At 32.1% G+C, this 19,841-nt stretch overlaps 1 protein-coding gene across 1 annotated transcript in view; it reads right to left on the bottom strand.

Annotated features, from left to right (window-relative positions):
- LOC118190592 (uncharacterized) overlaps window positions 1-19,543 on the bottom strand; it is a 64,450-nt gene extending 44,907 nt beyond the window's left edge. The window contains exon 1 of the mRNA XM_035361345.2: window positions 19,159-19,543. The gene's annotated coding sequence lies outside the window, so the exon portion shown is untranslated. The remainder of the gene's footprint in view (window positions 1-19,158) is intronic.
- Between the last annotated feature and the right edge of the window lie 298 nt (window positions 19,544-19,841).

The raw sequence follows: 19,841 nt of genomic DNA, 5'->3' as shown, positions 1-19,841 counted from the left end.
AATATCTTATTATTTTATCTATAACGTTAGTTCTGATTTTTTCAGCTCCCAATATGATGCTAATTAGCAAACAATATGTATAAAGAACAGAAATTGAAAGTTAAGGATGTTATCTTTCCTTCTTTACCTCCTTTTCTTAACAATTCTCGAAAATTTCACCTAATAACTCTTCAAAATCATGTGCTTTCAGAGTCTTAATTTTTCAAAGTAGCTCTTTAAGGCCCCTTTCTTAGGCCACATAAACCCAAAGTTTGGCGGGATTTAGCTTTGTGAATTTCCGATGCTAATTACCTTAAACTTTACATTTTATGTTTGTTAAAGTCCAGCAAGTAGCGGAGATTGCTTTGTAAGCTCCAACTGTGCAAATTGTTAAGTTTAAAGCTTAATAAAAGGTTTGTTAAAGAAAAGTAAGAAAATATCAGAAATGCTTCGTCGAACGTTTTTTCCCTAGCCGTTCATAGGCGTTATAGCCATTTATAACCATTTATAGGCTCTAGCCCTTTACAGGCGTTAGCCACACTAATAAGGCTAGAAGCGTTAGTCTTTTTATTATGAAGGCACCTAATAGGTGGGCCACAGTTTCCTTCTATGAACGGACGACCAAATCACATCCATGCCTTCTCCAGGATTCGAAACCCGGCCCTTCAATTTTGCAGTCAGAGTCATTAACCCCTTTCCCATTTTTCTGAGCGGCTGCAACATAAAACTACGAAGTATTTTTGCCATTTTATGGTATTTTAGAGAGACTTTTTAAAATGTTAAATTGTAATCTGAAGTTTTCACATTGCGAGTTTACTATTATTGTTTTTGTTTTTGGTTGTCTTTAGTTTCTATGTGGATCAGCTGGGCTTTTATTTTCTTCAAACCATAATATTTCCATATATATTACTTGATTTTTAAAGTACAGCGTATATCATGTTATAAATACAAACATATCTCAGCTGATTAATTAATATTATTCTGATTTTGCTCATGCATCTTGCATTATAACATTTCAATAGATTGCAGCAGTAGAATTTAATATTAATTAATATTTAAGTTACCTTATCTTTGTTTGAAATTGTATGTATGAAAACAAATACTGAAATTAATGTGGATCAGAAAAGCTGTAAACCAATCATCTCTTTTGACAACTGAAAATGTCCCTTAAAGCAGAAATTTATGAAGAGAAAAATAAAGAATTTTAAATAAAAAAAAGAAAAGGAAAAGGGGAATTGAAATTTTTTATTCTTATTTTAAATTTTTGAAAAAAATTTTATTCGGTATTAAATCCCTACTATGAGAGCTATGTAAATAAATTAATTAATCTAACCAAGTTTTGAAAGTTAGAATTGTTATGTAGTCAAGAATGTTCATCGTACAGAACATGAATAAAGCGAGTTGGATAAAAAATACAGAAAAATAGTACTTCTTTGAAAACTATTCTAAAACTAAAGTAATTCTTACGTAGCAATAGAGCAAATAGAAAAATTTTTACACGAAAAAATTAGTTGAATTCATGCCAAATCTAAGGAAAAGTTAATTTGAGTTAAATTAGCGAAATACCGAATGTCCTGTTATTTTCATTTTTTAAGTAAATATAAATCGTTTAATCAAAATTTCCGAATACTTATGTGAGTTCATTTTCAGAAGTTTTTGAGTAAATTATATTTTTACCAAAAATTTTCTGAATTTTTTTCCAAAACAGTCAGGTTTTAAAAAAAGATAATCCATAGTATATATGAAAGAAATATTGTAGAAATATAGTATATATGAAAGAAGTCATTTTGTTAAAATTTAATAAATTATATTTGCAAATAAAACAGAAAAAAACTGTTCAAAAATTAATGAGAGCAACTGCAAAATTTTAATCACCAAAACAAACCAGAATTTTTTTTTATTTTCTGACGTTATTCTTCGAACTTCTTTGAATTTATTTAAATTCATCTTCAAGAAGAGTTTAATTATTGAATCATTTATGTTGCTTTAAAATATGCTATATTTTTTAATCTTTCGAATTATTTTACATTGAAAAGTTTTTTTCAAATTTGTATGTTGTACATATTAGAATATAAATAGATTTATTAGAATTTATGAATGTATATGTAAATGTCAATGGAAATGTATAGTGCTTAAACAAAGAAAATTTTAATGCGTATCTATGTGTGATGATGTATTTAAAATCTATTGTTTCAAGATTTCTTTCAGAAAAAATATTATCGAGAATAGAATTTAAATTTTTACTTTAATGTATCCAAAATAATGTGCAGTTCTATAAATAAAATATATTTTAGCTATGTAATGAATCTCCTTGGAAAATAGTCAAATTATTCAAAAGGAAAATTTCCATGCTTTTCGCTGTTGAAATCGTCTTATTGACGTTAAATTCAATAAGTGTTGTTAAAATGTATACCTAAAACAAAATTTTTCTTTCAAACAAATTCCATTTAAAAATTGTTAAAGCTGTGCTTTATAATCTTTCAGTTAAAAGGCCAAAGCTACTTTTTTGTTCATGGTGTTTGAGATGAAATCAGTAAGCACTGTCGTTAAAAAAGTCTCGTACACAAGTGAAGTGATACTATGCTAAAATAGAATTTAGCCAAGAAACAATGAAAACGTTGTCATAAGTCTTTCTGTCTTATCAGTTATTATTTTTGTTGTTTGTTGATCGGTATCTATTCTTATCACTTCACTCTGAAACTACAGTGTCTTTCATGCTGTGATTGAAACTGTCTAAAGAATGACAATTAGTTTCTCGCTTCCGTCTTCACTATTTTAAAATAAAAATAAACAAACACGCTAAACTCTTCTGTAATTAAAATATTTTATGTTTGTCTGTAGCAACCTACTTCAATAATTAGATTATTAAAATATTTTAAAAGCCTGTTGCTTGCAAACACAGTGGAATCTTGACTCACGAATACCTTTGATTACGAACAAATTGGTTTGCTCTCAAAGTTTCTGAGCAACACGTGTCTTGGATGACGAAGGTATCTCTAGTATGAAAACGCAAGTCGCAAGAAATGATTTTCAAAGGTTTCCTGAGTTAAACTCTGGCACAGATTCCCTAAGAGTGAAAAATAGACAGAAAACATGATTTGAATATTCTCCACTATTTGATCCTCAATGGTGGAAACACTCTCAGCAAGTTATTTACAAAGCCATCTTGAAGGAGTGTGGTGCAGGTGGATATTTTGTGTTTTGAAACTGAAGCTTTGCTACGTATGATAACTTGTCTCTAGACAGTACCTTAAGTTAACAACGAAGCCATAAAGGAGTTATTAGAAGTCACAAGTGAGCTCTACATGAAATAACTCCATAGTTCAGAAGCAGTACCAAAATGTGACTGTATAGGAAATATCTTCAAAAGAAGAGGAAGGGAAAGAAAATATGATTGAAAAACTTATTTAAGAATAGTGCAAAGTTCATGGAATGATATCTCCCTGTTAATGCAATTATAAACCACATCATAAACAATTTTTCAATGACAGGCACACGTTTCATTTTAAAAGTATTTTAAAACATGCAAATTACATTGAACAAATACAAATCATACAAACGTTTACGGAGCTATTGTGTATTTTTCTCTTTTTGTGAAACTCCACTTCTGCTGTTAACTTTCTTTCGTACGGGTACAGTAAAATTAGATTAAGTTTTTGTATATTTTATGTGTTTAGTAGTGTGTTTACGATTTTTATTTTAGATTTAATTTTTTCCATAGTGGTTTAAATTATGAATTTTAAGTTCATATCACAAAACCAGAAGAAATAATTAACCTAGTAATCAGTAAATAAACAATCATCTGTGGTCTGAGAACGGATTATTCCATCTTACATTAATTCCGACTGTTCATTATCATTTCGGATAATGTTTTCTGTTTATCGACATTTCGGTTAATGAATGTCTTCTGGAATGAATTACATTCGTGAATCGAAGTTTCTGTGTAAGTTCAAGCATTCGAAAGACTAGTTTATACTTTTATGGTGGAAAGATAATACAGAAAACTTATGTATGCTTCATGAAAATAAAATTATCGTTTTTGGCTTTTCCCATTAATTACATGTATTTAATGTTCAAAATGAAGTTTTAATATTTCTCATCATTTACATTCAACTTGAAGAACTTGAAGAAAACTTGAAGAGTGGATTAAAAGATTTTAAGAAAGAAATACATAAAATAATTAATACTTGCGAAATGTTTCTGTTTGAATATCAAGTGAGAATTAGTTAATTAACACAGTTCTCATTAATATGCCCCAGAGAGTGTTTAATTTTAACAAAATATTTTACAGTATAATTTTATAAATTTAGTAAAATATTGAACGACCCTTTAAAGGACTAAGATTCTTTAAAAGTTTTTGTAGCTTTTCAAAGTGGAAAAACTTCAGAAATTTTAAATTCGAAATTTTCAGAGAAACGTACTTTATAAGACATATCTGTTAAGAAAAGATTTCATCGAAAATCAGATTCTCGACTGTAAAATGTTGACCAAATTCGAATACAAAAATTCAGAATACAAATGTGTTCCAAACTTACGCGCTAGAAATTATTATAGCTTATAAAATCACATACCAGTAGAAGTACATGCAAAATCTATGTGCATGGGAGAATAAGAAAAAAATCTTCCACGTAATGCATATATTGTATGCAGTTCTACAGGCAGATGATCTTGAAATTATCCCAAGCAGATTTGCCCATTCGTTGAATAAGAAAGAAAAGCCTTCGAGAATAAACGAATGTAAATATAGCAGAATCTCGATTATTCGAATAGTCTGTTTTCCAAGCAAAAGTAATATAATAACACCTCGTTTATTTGAGTGATCAGCTATCCCAGAGGAAGATTTAAAGTATAGAAGAATGTATTTTATCTCAAAGATCTGTTATCAGAAGATCGAAGATGCAGAAGAACCTCCATTTTCCATATGATCCGCTATCCAGTGAAAGAAAGAATAACCTTAATTATCCTTACAAAAGAATGAAAGGAACCGGTTAATGTAACAATGAAATCGAAAAAAGATTTATCTAATAAATCATCGGCACCAAAAAAAGACTCAAGTGACTATGATATAAGTTCATAAACAGGCCCGTGGCCTGGTAGAATTAATTCAAGAAATTATAAAATTCTCTCATTGGGATAAAGCCGATCTTAACAAGTGGTGTGGATTGTTTGGTTTTCGCGAAAAGTACATTACACTGTATTCTGATGGGCGATGCATCTTCGTGAAGAGCTTTCCAGGGAAAGCTGATTCCTCACTTTACATACGAAGAAAATGATGAAAACTCCAGTACAGACTGCACGGAGAATGAATCTAAGCCAAATTACAAGTGTTTAATGGTCTTTTTGTTATTATTTATTTCCTATAAAATGCCTGTAGCTGTTCAAATCAAATTTGTAGAGAAACTAAAAAATAAATTAATATGAAACAGGTGGTGATATGGAAAATGTCTAAAGTCCAATAGCAGCGGAAATTTCTCATGCCCTTTAAATTGTATTTAGTTGAACTGAAGCACAAGAAAATGTTAGAAGAATGTAAGACTCAAGAATAAGATTCAAGAGTAACATGAAAACCTTGAAAAAAGAGTTTCTTCAGTTAAATAGAAACCAATTAAACATTACTTACTGTTTGATATTCATAATGTTTAGAAAATTGCTTCTTTCATCGACGCGTGAGCTCAAGTTGCCAAACGTATTGATGAAAAATAAAAGAAAATCTCAACATCTGTTCACCAGTTATAGAATTACTACTCTGGCACATTTTGTAGCCCGAGTTAGTGAGGCACAAATCATAGGTTTCATTGCATACAACCCTCTTTTATGCAGCCTGTCACTCATGGTATATTTGGATAGCGGACTTCCTGTAGTTTAGTTCCTGTAGTTTTAGTGTTTGTGTTTGAAGTAGTAGTACAAACTTTCTTGAAATCTGGACTGGCATCAGTTGTTTATTTTGTTTAGCAGTCGTTGCAGCATAACGGTCCTGAAAGCTTCTTGTAACAAATATTTGACCTCAGCTTGAACCAAGTCAATCCCCATCACGAGTGTCAGTCATTGAAAGATTACCAATGTCTTTAAACCATTTCCAGGTTCTTGACATGACATTTTTGGCTACTTTCGGGTCTTTACAGGCTGTAGCACGCCATTTCTGACAATACCTAAAATACCTTCTCAAAGACACGTTCCATTTTCCCTTTCACACGCGAAAGTTTCACCCAGCTATCCGTCTAATCCTTGAAATTAGAATTCAGTCTTACCCTTAAACTCCTCTCTACTCAGAAAGAAGAAAAATTAAAGAAGAGAACGAAAGCTGAGTTAGTGTACTTATATGCAAAATAATTATGTTTTTAATGAACTCAATTAACTTCTTTCTGCTCTGAAAGAAGAGAAAAATAAAAGAAGAGAACAAAAATTTGCACATTTTCCTGTAGAAGAAGCTAAATTCCATTGTGCTGCATGATAACGTTGACCTTGAGCTAAAAATCGACTATTAAACGTGACTTAATAAAATTAACGTAAAGCACACTTTTACAGTTTTTCCTATGTTTTCTGTTAGTATATTTACGAAACGATTCTTAAGTCTTTTCAGACAAATTTTTCTTTGAGTGCTTCAGTTCTTTAATATTTATTCATTACTAAAGTATCGAAGTTGTTTACACTGAGGTGCTCTCCTTTCCCAAAGCGAATAATTATCATATTAATCAATAATAATCATTACACCTCACATATAGATAATAAATGCAATAAACCAGTTTTTATGCCAAGTACCTCAATCCAATTATGGAGTTGAGATACATGATAATATAATTTAAATGACACTGATGATAGCTATATAAATAGCCTAAATAATGCATCTTTGTCCAGGGTGTAAAGAATTTAACGTCTCATTTGAAAACAAAATATAACTCAGTAATCTTTTATTACGTCTGAACAATAATTTTGTGTTATAGACTGAAGAAACTTTTGGAAAGCTAAAGCAACTGCAAAAATTATACACAATCTCAAAACAAAATAAAATGTGAAAAACACATTACTTGCCACGAAGTCTAGCAGAACAGAACTTACGGCGATAAGCAAACGAATTAGTTGTCATTTGCCTGCTAAATGAAGAAAAATTCAGAACTTACCCAGTAAAGTGGCTGAGATCTCTACTCGAAAATTCTCGGATTTGGGACTATAATACACACGAGCTGAGTTCTTGCTTAACACCTGTCCAAGTGGACAGTGTAACGGCCCAGTCACCAGTTTACATCGGTTCGAATACCTTCAAGTTCTGAGAGGTCTGTCGATAAATTTGCCTCCCCAGTTAGATAACAGTTTGGCAAGTGCATCAGACTAGGGTTTGAATATTACAGACATGGGGCATCCTTTGGATGAACCGTGTCTCCCGCCTCATGCGGAGTAATTTGACTCTCAATTAGGGCCTCCATAGTTGCATAATTAGATACAAATCTTAGTTACCTACTGAAGATTTTATACAAGAGCAATGTTGACTTGGGTTGAATCAAATATCGCAACAGAAGCTCAACGCTTAAATCGAAATGAAGTAGTAAATAAAAAATATCACTGATTCAACTTTCAAGGAATAATATCTTAAGTCTGTTCTGCTGTTGTCTAAATTTTCCACGTCATTAATATATAAACTACAAAACCTTGAAGAAACAAAAAAATGCAAGGAAAAATAAAAAGTGATCGAATGTTTAGTACTAAAGTAAAACAAACTTTACAAGTTAATGAAAGAGAAAAAAAAATCTTTAAGGATTAAATTACCGCATTTTGTCGTATGAGAAGGAAAAAAAACCTTATTATTATTATTCAGTTATTGTATTCGTTCGGATAATCATTACAGATTAAGACCATCAACAGGTAGTAATGAGAACATTGATTGTTGGTTCAATTATTACCAAAGATAATTCATTTCCTATCGAAGGTTCTAAAAATGATAATTTTAATGCATAGACAGTGAGGACTTTTACAAGCACATAACAAAATCAAATTAATCAAACTGTTGAATCATCAAATTCTTCAAATCAACGAGGTACTGGGTTTTAATGGAAGTTTCTCGCCAGCACAAATATTGGGTGGGCAAACAGTTCGCGTTGGAGTGTTTAATTATATTTTGTCAAATGATTTTTAGCATTTGATAAAAAGATATTTGTTTTAGAACACTGTGTTGTGAAATTTGTAAAAAATATCGTTATCGTTAAGTACAGGATGTATGAAATTGAACAATCACACTACCAGATTAGAACTATCATTTACTTCCAGTTCTGCTGCAAAACTTCAGCTACAGAATGTCACCAAATCATGTGTATTGCTTTGAGCACTAATATTGTATCATATGACACTGTGAAGGTTTGGTACCAAAAGTCCAAAAACAAGGACTATGACTGTAGAGAAGCAGAGCGCTCTGACCGTCCTACTTATGATGATGAGGCCCGCCTGCAAGAACTTGTGGAAGCAGATCAGTATGTGACCACTCGAGAGCTTGCTAAGGAGTTAGACGTCAGTGCCATGTCCATTAGTCGCGCTAAGCATCGCATAAACTTAACGTACAAGTTCAATCGCAGGGTTATGCATTAGCTGATTAAACAGATAAGGACAGATGTGTTCCGGCCTGCACTAATCTTCTCGACTATCAACGCAAGTAATTCTGGACGGATCGCCATTTGTGAAGAAAAGTGGATTTGCTTTAACAATACAGGCCGAAAAGATGGTTGGTCTGCTGCCGGCAGCATTGCAAAACGCAATTTTACTAACAAAATGATCATGCTTTGTATCTGGTGGGATTGCCGTGGTATTATCCACAAAAAGTATCTGTAAAAAGGTAAAATCCTCGATAGTAAGATGTACAGCGAGATGCTAGTCTGTGTTGACGCTGCTATCAAATTTAAAAAAAAAAAAAAAACGTCGAAATGAGTTCCAGAGCATAAAGGTAATTTTCCTTCAAGATAATGCAAGAACACATGTGTCTACATTCACTGGCCTAGGCTCTGTACGAACCAGAATGAGATCTTTTGCCTAACCCACCATATAGCCCCGACATCGCTCCTTCGGACTTCTACCTTTTATCACACTTGTAGCTACATCTTACTGCACAGGACTTCCATTCTGCACTTCCATTCTGCATTACTTCCATTCTGCACAGGAAGTCCGAAATAAGATTGATTTGTTTTTGGACTCACAGCCACCAAGTTTCTGGGACGAAGGCTTTGAAAAACTACCAAAACGTTGTCAGAAAATCATAGATTTGAGTGGTGATTACTACCCCCGCACTAAAGTTACTTCGTTCATGTTTTTTTTTTTTTTTTTTTTTTTTTTTTTTTTTTTTTTTTTAAAGAACTCTTTTCGGCGGAAAACTTTCGTAATAACCATATATATACAGTCGATCTTCAATAAGTGGAAACTAAAGGAAGCAGAAACAAATTCCAGTAATCGATCTCTGGGAACAAGAAGATTGAATCTATCGATATTCCAAAAGCAATATCAAAATTTTCGCGATAAAAACTGCTCCAAACTGTTTGTAAGTTATTAGAAGATAAGAGAAATAAAAATAGAGCAGCTATAATTTTAGATAACCAAATTCTTAGTATCTTCACCTAATCTCAGTAAGGAGAAGTTGCTTATTGTCTTCAACATATAAAACAATCGTCAGTTCTTAATTCTGTCATATTTCTTGTTTGCAGACAAAAGATTTGAGGCAACATCGATGACATCGCTGACACCGGTTCATCTTTAAAAAAAACATTTGGTATGAGTACGTCTTTAGCATCAGAACAATCTACTAATGTTGATTGATAAATACTGAACACAGTGCTAAAATCGAGGGCACGAAACCACTGAAAAAGAATTGAAAGAAACCTAGAATTAACAAGAAAGGCAGAATAACGTCAAATGTACAAATAACAGGAAGCACTTTATTTACCCTCGTTCCTTCTTAAATAATAAAGCTTCCTGGCCTAATTTTCCAATGTCTTGGGAAGCTGGAAATGTAAATTTCTAACAGTTATCATTCCGTACAATGACTAATATCTAGTGCCATTTTCGTTAACAGTTCGAAGCTCAACATGAGTCAAACTTGGTTCAATACTAATATCAGAGCGCGTATCCAGATTAGGAATTATTTAAGATCTATCCCAAATGAAATATTGAGAGAATAATTATTCTCAGACTTTCCAAATATAAATATAGTCAAGCTATTTTTATCAAAATTGGCGAATTCAAGCATAAAAATGAAGCTAAGCTTAACAATCTAAAATTCAAGTAAAACATACAGTTTTCTTTTATGACATAGTAACTAAAACGTTATTCCTAGAACTTGTGAAATTTAAAAGTAAATAAATGAAGTTTAACAGAATAAATAAGTAGTGTCTGATTTGCAAAAGTGGAGGCTCTGATGCAAAACTTTAAAGGACACATTCACCTTAATTTTTTTTTAAATGCAATAGGATTACTGATGCACAAATTAATATTTCTTCATTTAACATTATTATATTTCATCTGATTTCATACTTTATTTTTATGGTTTTAGTTTATTATATGCTGCGTAAAACATAAGCTTTTACATTTTGAATCAGACTTTTTTTCTGGATGAAATTATAAAAAGGAACCTAAAACATTTTATAGATTATAAACTTCTGCTATTGAATTCAAGGGGTAAAATCAAATTAATGTCATTAAAATGTTTATCGAATTTATAATCAAGTTTAAAATAAATGTTTATGAATAAAACTGAACATTCAGTTTCTTTCCTAACGAGAAGAAATCAGTTCTTGAGGTTTTTCCCACAGTGTCAGAAAAACGTATTAGTCTGCTTTAAAAACATAAAACATTTTAACAATAGGTGCTGACCTTGTCTAGCAATGATCAAGTACTATAACGTTTTGATAAGGCTATACTGAATTCCAACGAATCTATAGGAAAGTTTAAATTTTTTTCATATTTGTGCTATTAATTACGTTAAACTTCATAATTTGTTTTATATGTAAGTAAAAATTCCGTGCAATATTTACAACAATTTGTAAAGTTTTACTTGAACTGGAAATGATAATGAGTTCAGAAACCCCTAACAGATGTGAAGGAAACTACCTGTACGCCTGAAATAACTACAAAGTAGTGGAAAGTTTTAAACAATTTTTTTACTTAAACAGAATTTACAACATACGTGCACTTTTTTATGCTAACAAAATCAACCACAGGTCTTAGTGATGCGGCTAAAAAGAACAGTCAACTTCAAGTTCCGACGTGAACTAGTAGTCAAAGACTATACAATTTAAATATAATCGAAGCTCGCTCAGTAATTTTAACCAGAACGTCAAAATAAAGGTGTCGACAACGATGTAACTCAAGCCAAATAATCACAATCACCAAAGCTGGCATAAACCAAACGTAGCACGCATGCGCAGTCCAGAAACACGCTCTGTCTTAAAATCATTTAAAACCAATAGTTTAATTACTAGCTAAATTCGTTTGCATTCTGTTGAGGAAAGCGGAAAGGAGAAGTTACGGTAAAGATCTAAATCATAATAACTGCTTACTTTAAATAATAACCCTGCAAATCCATACTCGTTTTATTATTGAATTTATTTATAATTTTCTAGAATAAATTATTGCATTCAATGTTAAACTTTTAGTAAGGCTTACTCAATGCTAATTTATTTTTTCTTTATCTTTTCCTTTTCATTATTTTTTAATATTCGAAAAAGAAAAAAAAATTAAGTAGTTTCTTCTCTTTGTAATTAAAAATGAAATTAAGTTATAAGGTACTTCTCCCGCCTTCTTCGCATGCCTTCGTAGTGTGGTGGTCTGCACGCGTAATTGAGAGGTCCGTGGTTCGATTCCCGGCGAAGGCGTTGCTAATTTTTCATCTTGCGTGCTTCTAAAAAAATACCTAATGCATCTACAAAGTCTTCATTCAAGATACAATTTTATGAAGCTTTAAATGGTTGCATACCATCTAATTATAAATAAATATTAAATGGCTCTGCGATAATGAATTGTCACTAGAAATCGAATATAAACAAAATCTACATAAAAATAAAATTTATTAAACATGCCGTCCCAACTTTAGAATAACCTTATTTGAAAATTGAACCCACAAGTGGAGAGTGGATAAAAGGTTGAACAGAGGTTGTTTGATACGTGTTCGAATTGCGAAAAGTGGACTAACTGAATAAGCGTTCGGTAAGTTTACTCAAACTCAGAGATCCCACAGAGCTTACTTCGAACTATCATTTTTCCAAATGGCTTAACATTTGGAACTTCTAATATTATTGGTTATCTAGCTGTCTCATAAGTGAGAGCATTTCCCTAGGGTACAACTTAGAGAGCGATCGCATTACATCTTCGAGAAAGAGGAATTTCCATCTCAGTTTTAATAAGGAATACCTCAAGAGATGGATCCGAGTATCTTCTACCCCTTATCCCTGCTTCCAGTTTTTCAAAAGGACTTTCGGTTCTACACTATGTTTTAAATGGCCCCATGCTGCAAAGATACGATACACTTAAAACTTTTCCTGGACTCACACCTTATCTCAAATCTATTTGGCAAGACAGCCAGCAGAGTGGCACTCAGATCTAACGCTGAAACAACAGAAACATTAGTGCATTAAACGATCGTATATAACGATGTTTTAAAAAATTAATTAATTAATTAATTACAGTGACTTAATTTTTTCTTATTTATATATTCTTTTCAAAAGGTTTCTTGGAGGTTGGAAAACATAGAGTAAGAAACAGAAGTCCCAATATATATTTTATTGAGGATGAAATATTGCAAATAAATTAAAATAAAACGAAAAGATAAAAACTTTTAGCCCAAAGGGCGTTAGCCCAGAAGGGCTATTTATTTCGTTGTCGCATTTTGCGTCTAAAACTTTAAATGTCGGTTTCACTCAAATTGCTGCCACCAGATATTATCGCCCTGTGTTATATTTAAAGAAATTAAATAATGAAGAATCTGCATAAATGTATGTATGCTTGTCTCTACCTAGAGCCACCAAATTTTGAATAACGTAATCCTCCACCGAATATGGGCATCTGGAAGCCCAAATTTGGAATTTGTTTTATTATCGATTTCATATTTTGTAACATTAACGAATTTTTTATTAACAAATTAAACGATTTCAAAGCGAGCAATGGCAACACTGTACGGGGAAAAAGTTATATCCTGCGCCGCCAGACTGTGTATCGGAAATTCTTAAGGTATGCTCATTTTAAAATTATTTTGCGATATTGCTGTTGAATTGAATTTTGTAGTTTAAGTGCGAAGTACATGATATTTAATAAATAAAGGTAGCACACAAAACGTTAAAAAATTTTCCTTTGGCCGTAATGTACAATCTGAAAGCTTTCAGAATTTTTTTCTAATTTTTTAAGTCGTTTCTTTCCCCAAAGTCGAATTTTTTTTTTTTTTTCTTTCACCTAGTATTTTTTCTGATAAACTTATATTTATCGTGTTTGAAGATGGAAGAATAATTTATAACAAGAAATTTTAATTTAAATTTGGGTAATTTAATATAAGTTAATGCAAGAAATAGGACTATTTGAAATAAAGTTTTGAAAATTTGTTTTTATATCAAATACGTTTCCTGTTTCCAAAACAAACATGCCTGTTTCCATGTCAGTGAACCCATTTATTATCAATAAAGATGTAAGTATTACTGAAAAGATGTCAATAGGCCTGTCAACTCGATATTAGGTTATCACATTTCTTTCATCAGATAAATGTACAGAAATTTAATCAAATAGCAATTTATAGATGAAGGTCGGGGTACCTCTAATTCATAATTAAAACTGGGTTTAATTAATTATTCATAATTAGTTAGATCCAAAAGTGTTATTACATTAAATATCTTCTATTTTAAGTTTAATTTAGATTTTAAAATTATATTTTTATAGGCTTGGAATGCTATTAGTAGCTACTCTTAAATGTAACTGTAAAAACAGATTTTTATCTATTGAAGATTTTTAAATTTTTTTTGATGAAATTATGTGCGATATAAATATAAATTATTATCAAGCAATGATGAATAAGAATTTGATTCATAATATAAAATTAAACTGCTGAATGCAGCTTTAAATTCTTTAAAAAGCCAATTTTATAGCAAAATTTTACGATAAATGCCTCCTCCTACCAGGAGTATCATGAATCAAAACATGTTTTTAACACATTATACTTGGTGAATTGTAAAATTTCTAATTCTGCTTCTTTTGAACATATCAATTGTGTAAAAAATGAAATGTTAGAGTTTTGACAAAGTTTCGTGAAAACTTATATATTTCAAGTCTCTTTAAATTATTACTTTCTTAATTCTAACCTTTTTAGCCCAAAGAGGTGTTAGACCCAAAGGGATATTAGTCTCCAAACGGTATTTTGCGTCATCTCACTTTCTACGTTGGTTCACTTTTCAAACTGTTGCCAGCAAATATTATCACTCTGAATTATATTTAAAGAAACTAAATAATGAAGAATTTGCATGAATGTTTCTTACATTGTGGAAGAACAACGGTACTAGAGACATCAAGTTTTGAATAACGTAGTCCTCCAACCGAAGATGAGCACTCGGAAGCCCGAATTTTGATTTTGTTTTATTATCTGTTTCAAATTTTGTAAATGTTTTATAACAAACTCAACGATTTCAAAGCGAGCAATAGCAACACGGTACGGAGAAAATCATTCTTATCTCAGCGCGCGAGACTCTGTATCGGAAATTCTAAAGATGCTGTTTTACTGTTTTTTGTGATATTGCTGTTGAATTGAATTTTATGTGGTTTAAGTGCGAAGAATATGATATTTAATAAATAAAGGTAACACATAAAACGTTAAAAAAAAAGGTCCTTTTGGACGTAGTGTAAAATCTGAAACTTTTCAGATTTTTTTAAATTTAAATTTATTCATTTATTTAGTTTTCTTGTTCTAACTTTTTATCAAAATAGAAATGCAGATACAAGCCCCAGAACTTTTAAAACTGACATTCTTTTTTATAATTGAATTTTGATAACAGTAAAACTTTAGTTTTATTATTTTGACAGCACTAAATATTATTTTTAATTAAGATAGGAAGCAAAACTTTAAAAACAGTTTCGAATACTTTCCTACATTTTATACGAATCAGTCTTCCGAAATCTGAAAGGCCGAATATAAAAATAGGCCATTCTTGCTTCCTATTGTTTCAAACGTATTATTTTGGTTAGAATAACTTTAGTTAACTTGATGATTCAGAATAAAACGTTAGCAATGTTTGCTTAACGTTTACTTAGAACCCCTCTAAATCTGGTGAAAGACTCACGAGATAATAATCAACTAAACATATAAAAATGAAATTTAACTTTCGTCGAAAAATATAAAAAAAAAACAATAAATGATCCTGTATAATAATACAGAAAGTGCAATGAAATTTTAGAAGCATATTTAGATAAACAGATATAGTAAGAGATAGATGCTAGAAATGTAATTTAACAGAGAAAGAAAACAAATCTGTGGAAGAAACCACGTGAACTGTAAAACGGCGAAGAATTTTACAACATAACAACAAAGCATTACAAAATTCAGTGAATTCAAAAAAAATTATGAAAGATGTTAAAGTACTCCAGAACAACAGAGAAATGTTTTATGTTACTACAAGTAAAACAAAGTAAGCAAATACCACTTCGGACGATATGGTAGTTAAAAGAAATCTGCGTAGCATGCTAATGAACCCAGATTCAAATCTTGTGTAAGATAATAAAGTTTGTGTTTGTATAGTGTCCTTGTAAAATGAAGAAATTTAATTGAACTGAAAGTTTACTCGAACAGTTGTAGCTTGGAAAGAGTACACAAGGCTAATACAAATATAGTAACACAAGTAAGATACAATTTAGACAAATTCATCCTATCTTCCAAGATCTTTGACTAAGACTTGCGAGGTTTGGTTTAATTAGCACATCATTTTCATATTAATTCTTCCTTTTAACTTCTACTTCTTCCAAAGAGACAATTCTCAGAACCCGCACATTTCCACGAAACCCACACAGCTGGGTTACCATTTTTACTTACTACAAAGACTTGAGCGCCAAACAGCAATCGGTTTTCGCTCAGATTGGATCACGTGATCTTTCAGAAGCAGAACTTTCGTCTGATTAGTTGATGATCTATATTCGGGACACAGCTTCAGCTGAAACATTTTCGTCGAGGTTTCAAAAAATCCCGCGTAGGTGGTACATTGTTTCCGTAACTAGGCTGGACTTCGCTTCCAGCGGAGCTTTTTTTTCCTGGGAATCCTCCCGTTTAAACCAGTGTTACCAGAACCTCGTTTCTCAGAAAGTCCCATCTAGAAGGAATCGTTGCGATGTGATAACCTCTTTAGCCGTCAAAGGACAGTTGCATAATCATTAAAATGATCAGTGTCAACAGTAAACAAAGTGATTAATTCTAACTTGAATCTTAAAAAGGCGAAAAAACGTAATGTGCAGTCTTTCTCCACAACATATCGCCGAAAGCAGAATGCGCTGCAGAATTCTCTATTAGAAACAACTATTCGCATAAAAAGGGGGGAATAATGTTACAATAGATGAATCCTGAGGCCCGGTGGCGCAGTGGCTAGTGCATCGCACCACAGGTCCGGGGTTCGATCCCCGGGCTGGGCAAGGTCGACTCAGGCTTTCATCCCTTGATTTCCATCCTTCGGGTGAATAAAATGAGTACCAAGTTCGCTTGGGAACTAAACACTGGGCGTCTTGCGACCCAAGCTGACCACTTGTTCAGAGCATATGCTTACGCACCCCGGGGCCCCCGGTCAAGAAAGCAGATTTCGGGGCACTGCTGGCCTTGGCCCACTAGGGATGCTTGCCCACTAGGGCTATTGCGCCACTGAGTTTAGTTTAGTTTAGATGAATCCTAGGTATTTAAATGACCGGAATAAAAGAGATCTATTCATTATCACCAAAGAGAAGTAAAAAAAAAAAAAAAACTGAGAACATGGTTCAAAAAATATAAAGAAAGTTTTTGAATGGAATTTATGATTGTTGCTAGTTTTTGATACAATGACAAATAAAAATTAAAGATAGTGGCGAAAATTGTTAAGTTAAACTCCATATATTATCAGGAACATATTTTATGTCCAGTTTCCAAATATGAAATACATTCTGTTTACCCACAGTGTCAACAAACAGTGAAACTGCATCAAGATAAAGAAAGCAACCGCGCGTAAAAACCACTGTTAATTTCCTGGAATTCCGTTTCGAGACTAATATCCCATTCGAGTCCCTTTTGGGCTTAAAAAGTAATAAAATAAAGAGAACTCAATAATCTGAACTGAGAATAAAATTCGGAAAATTTACCTACTTTTGTCATGTATTTTTGAAATCTTTGTTTCCTTTATTCTAAATTTTATCCTTCACCACTTTTTAAGTCATGTACCTTTAAATATGATGTAAGTAACTACTTTTGTGCCTCTTGACATATTTATAAACAGGAAATGGACGAGACAAATATATTTAATAATTATCAAATGACAATGCGAGCTAGAAATGTGAACAAACTGCGTGAAGGGAAAAAATTGATCAGTTTATATTCGTATTTCTATCTCGTTTCTAAGCAGTGCATCCGTATTTATTGCCATTTCTGAATAGAAATTTTAGTGATGGATAATTCGAATGTAGAACAGAAATATAAAAAAATGTTACCTTTTAGATCAAACAATCTTTCTCCAATCTTTCGAATGCAAAGTGATTTGATTTATTCTTTGCTTGCAGTGATTGTCAGTCTAATCATGGAAAACACTCAGATAACATCCAGAATAGAAATACTTAAGGGGGAAAAAGAAGAAAATTCTCAAAGGAATAATCTCAAAGTAATTTATTGCTGGGAAAAACTAGAGAACTTATCAGTTATAAAGACTTTTGTGGAGCACTTGCAGAAGCTTGTATTTACATTGCAGAGAAAATTGCAAAAGATATCACGCAAGGCAGCCTGTTCCACTCATGGCAATCGAATGTAGTTATGAGCTTCCGAAATGTGTGTAAGACATGCAAATGTACGTGTGCCTTGTATACTTTTCCCAAGCCACAACTCTTCTCGTCGAAAAGCCTTTCAAGGTATATCCAAAAATCTTATAACCTGTGCAATATATTTCCCTTAATCTTTAGAAGTGGTCTGAAGAGATCTGTTGAGTACATCCAAAATGCATAAATCTCTCGAAACTTAAAATTCAATTATTTACTTCCGCCTACAGTAAGACCCCGCTTAACGCTGTTTCGTTTAGCGCTGTTTCGGTTTAGCGCTCTTTTATTTCAACCCGGGGATTCTCCGAAATTGTGCGCAGCGCTAGGTTTCCAAATAACATATCCGAAACAGTGTAGTTGTGTTTCTTGCTTTTTATCATTTGAAACAACATTTGTTGACATTATTGTAAATTTGATATATAATACTATAACGATTAATAATACAGTGACAAATATTATGATCTTTAGTTTTTATCATGGGTGATAATACGAGTAAAACACAAGAAAAGAAAGCAACCAGAAAAAGCATTTCACTGCGGAAACTCAAATGCAAGTGATTAGAAGATTAGATTCTGGTGAACGTCAATCTCAAATTAGTGCTGCATTGATTTTGGCAACTTCAACAATAAGGACAATTCTTAAGAATAAAGAAAAAATACTGTCATCGGCAACTGCAACTACGTCAAGCTCTGCAACTAGAATTACCCGTTCTAGAAATAACATTATAGAGGAAATGGGAAAACGACTTTCTATATGGATTGACGACGAAATTGAACGCAATATGCCATTAAGCCAATCTATCATAATGCCTTCTTGACAAAAAGGCAGAAAATTGGAAACCCAGAATAGACTGAATGATCTGACTGAAAATTTTATTTGTTTTTAAAAGTATATGCGTTTATATTGTTTTTATTTTTGTAAGAAATAAATGTTTGATTTTATTTTTATGAAAAAAAAAACATTATTAAATTTAATGCCTAACCATTTTTTATCCGTCTTCCTCTAACCCCATTATTTACATGTTAAGATAGCCTCGCTTAGCGCTGTTTCGCATTACGCTCTACTTCGATGGAACGTATCCCCCGCGTTAAGCGGGGTCTTACTGTACATAATCAAGAACACATTTGTTTTTCTAATAAAGTATGAAGTAGATGATTACAGCAGTTTGTAAGTTAAATTCAAAAGCAAGAAAAAAAAAATGCTTACCTTTAAAATATTTGCAAGTAATACGTATCATTTTGGTCGAGCAGAAATATACATAACTTTCTGAAAAGATTTCTTAACTAACTACGAGGAGGCTAACTATGTTTGAAGTTCATTTAACACATCATGGAAACAAGATTTGGCTTAATATTGTTTTTAGAATAAAATTTGAAGAACAATATATCTGAAGGCATCTACATCATCAAAAATTTACCGGCTGGAATCGTTCATTTCTCCTATTTTATTTCACAAGCTTAAATATGTTTTCAATCAAATAAAACAACGCTCTGAAGGAACGTGACACTGATTAGCACGTATTTTCTACTTCGAGCAACCACTCCGTACTCTCACTGCTGCTAAAGTGTTTTATCAGCTCGCCCGAAGATACAAATTTCCTCGATTGGTATCAGTTCGCACCATTCCTCTGAGCGATTAGATTTACAAATGCAATTATGCGAGATAAAACAATAGAGATATACTGACTCTTCAGAGGGTACATGGTTCACATTCCAATAGTAGAAGAAAGTCCTTGTACATAATAATGTTTGACCATTCTCTTTGTAGCCTAAATCGAAAGTCAATGGCACATTCGTTTTCGAAAGCATGAAATATAAATTCTAAATTCGTGTGCTAAATTTCACTTGTAAATTTCATTTTTGAGTCGCGAGAAATCAAAGCTTAACCTA

This window comes from Stegodyphus dumicola, chromosome 5 (assembly GCF_044657685.1).
Source record: "Stegodyphus dumicola isolate Sdum_Otavi_A_Nest chromosome 5, ASM4465768v1".
NCBI classification, from domain to species: Eukaryota; Metazoa; Arthropoda; class Arachnida; order Araneae; family Eresidae; genus Stegodyphus; species Stegodyphus dumicola.
The sequence above is the reverse complement of the archived record's forward strand: the minus strand, read 5'-3'. Positions and strand labels throughout refer to the sequence as shown.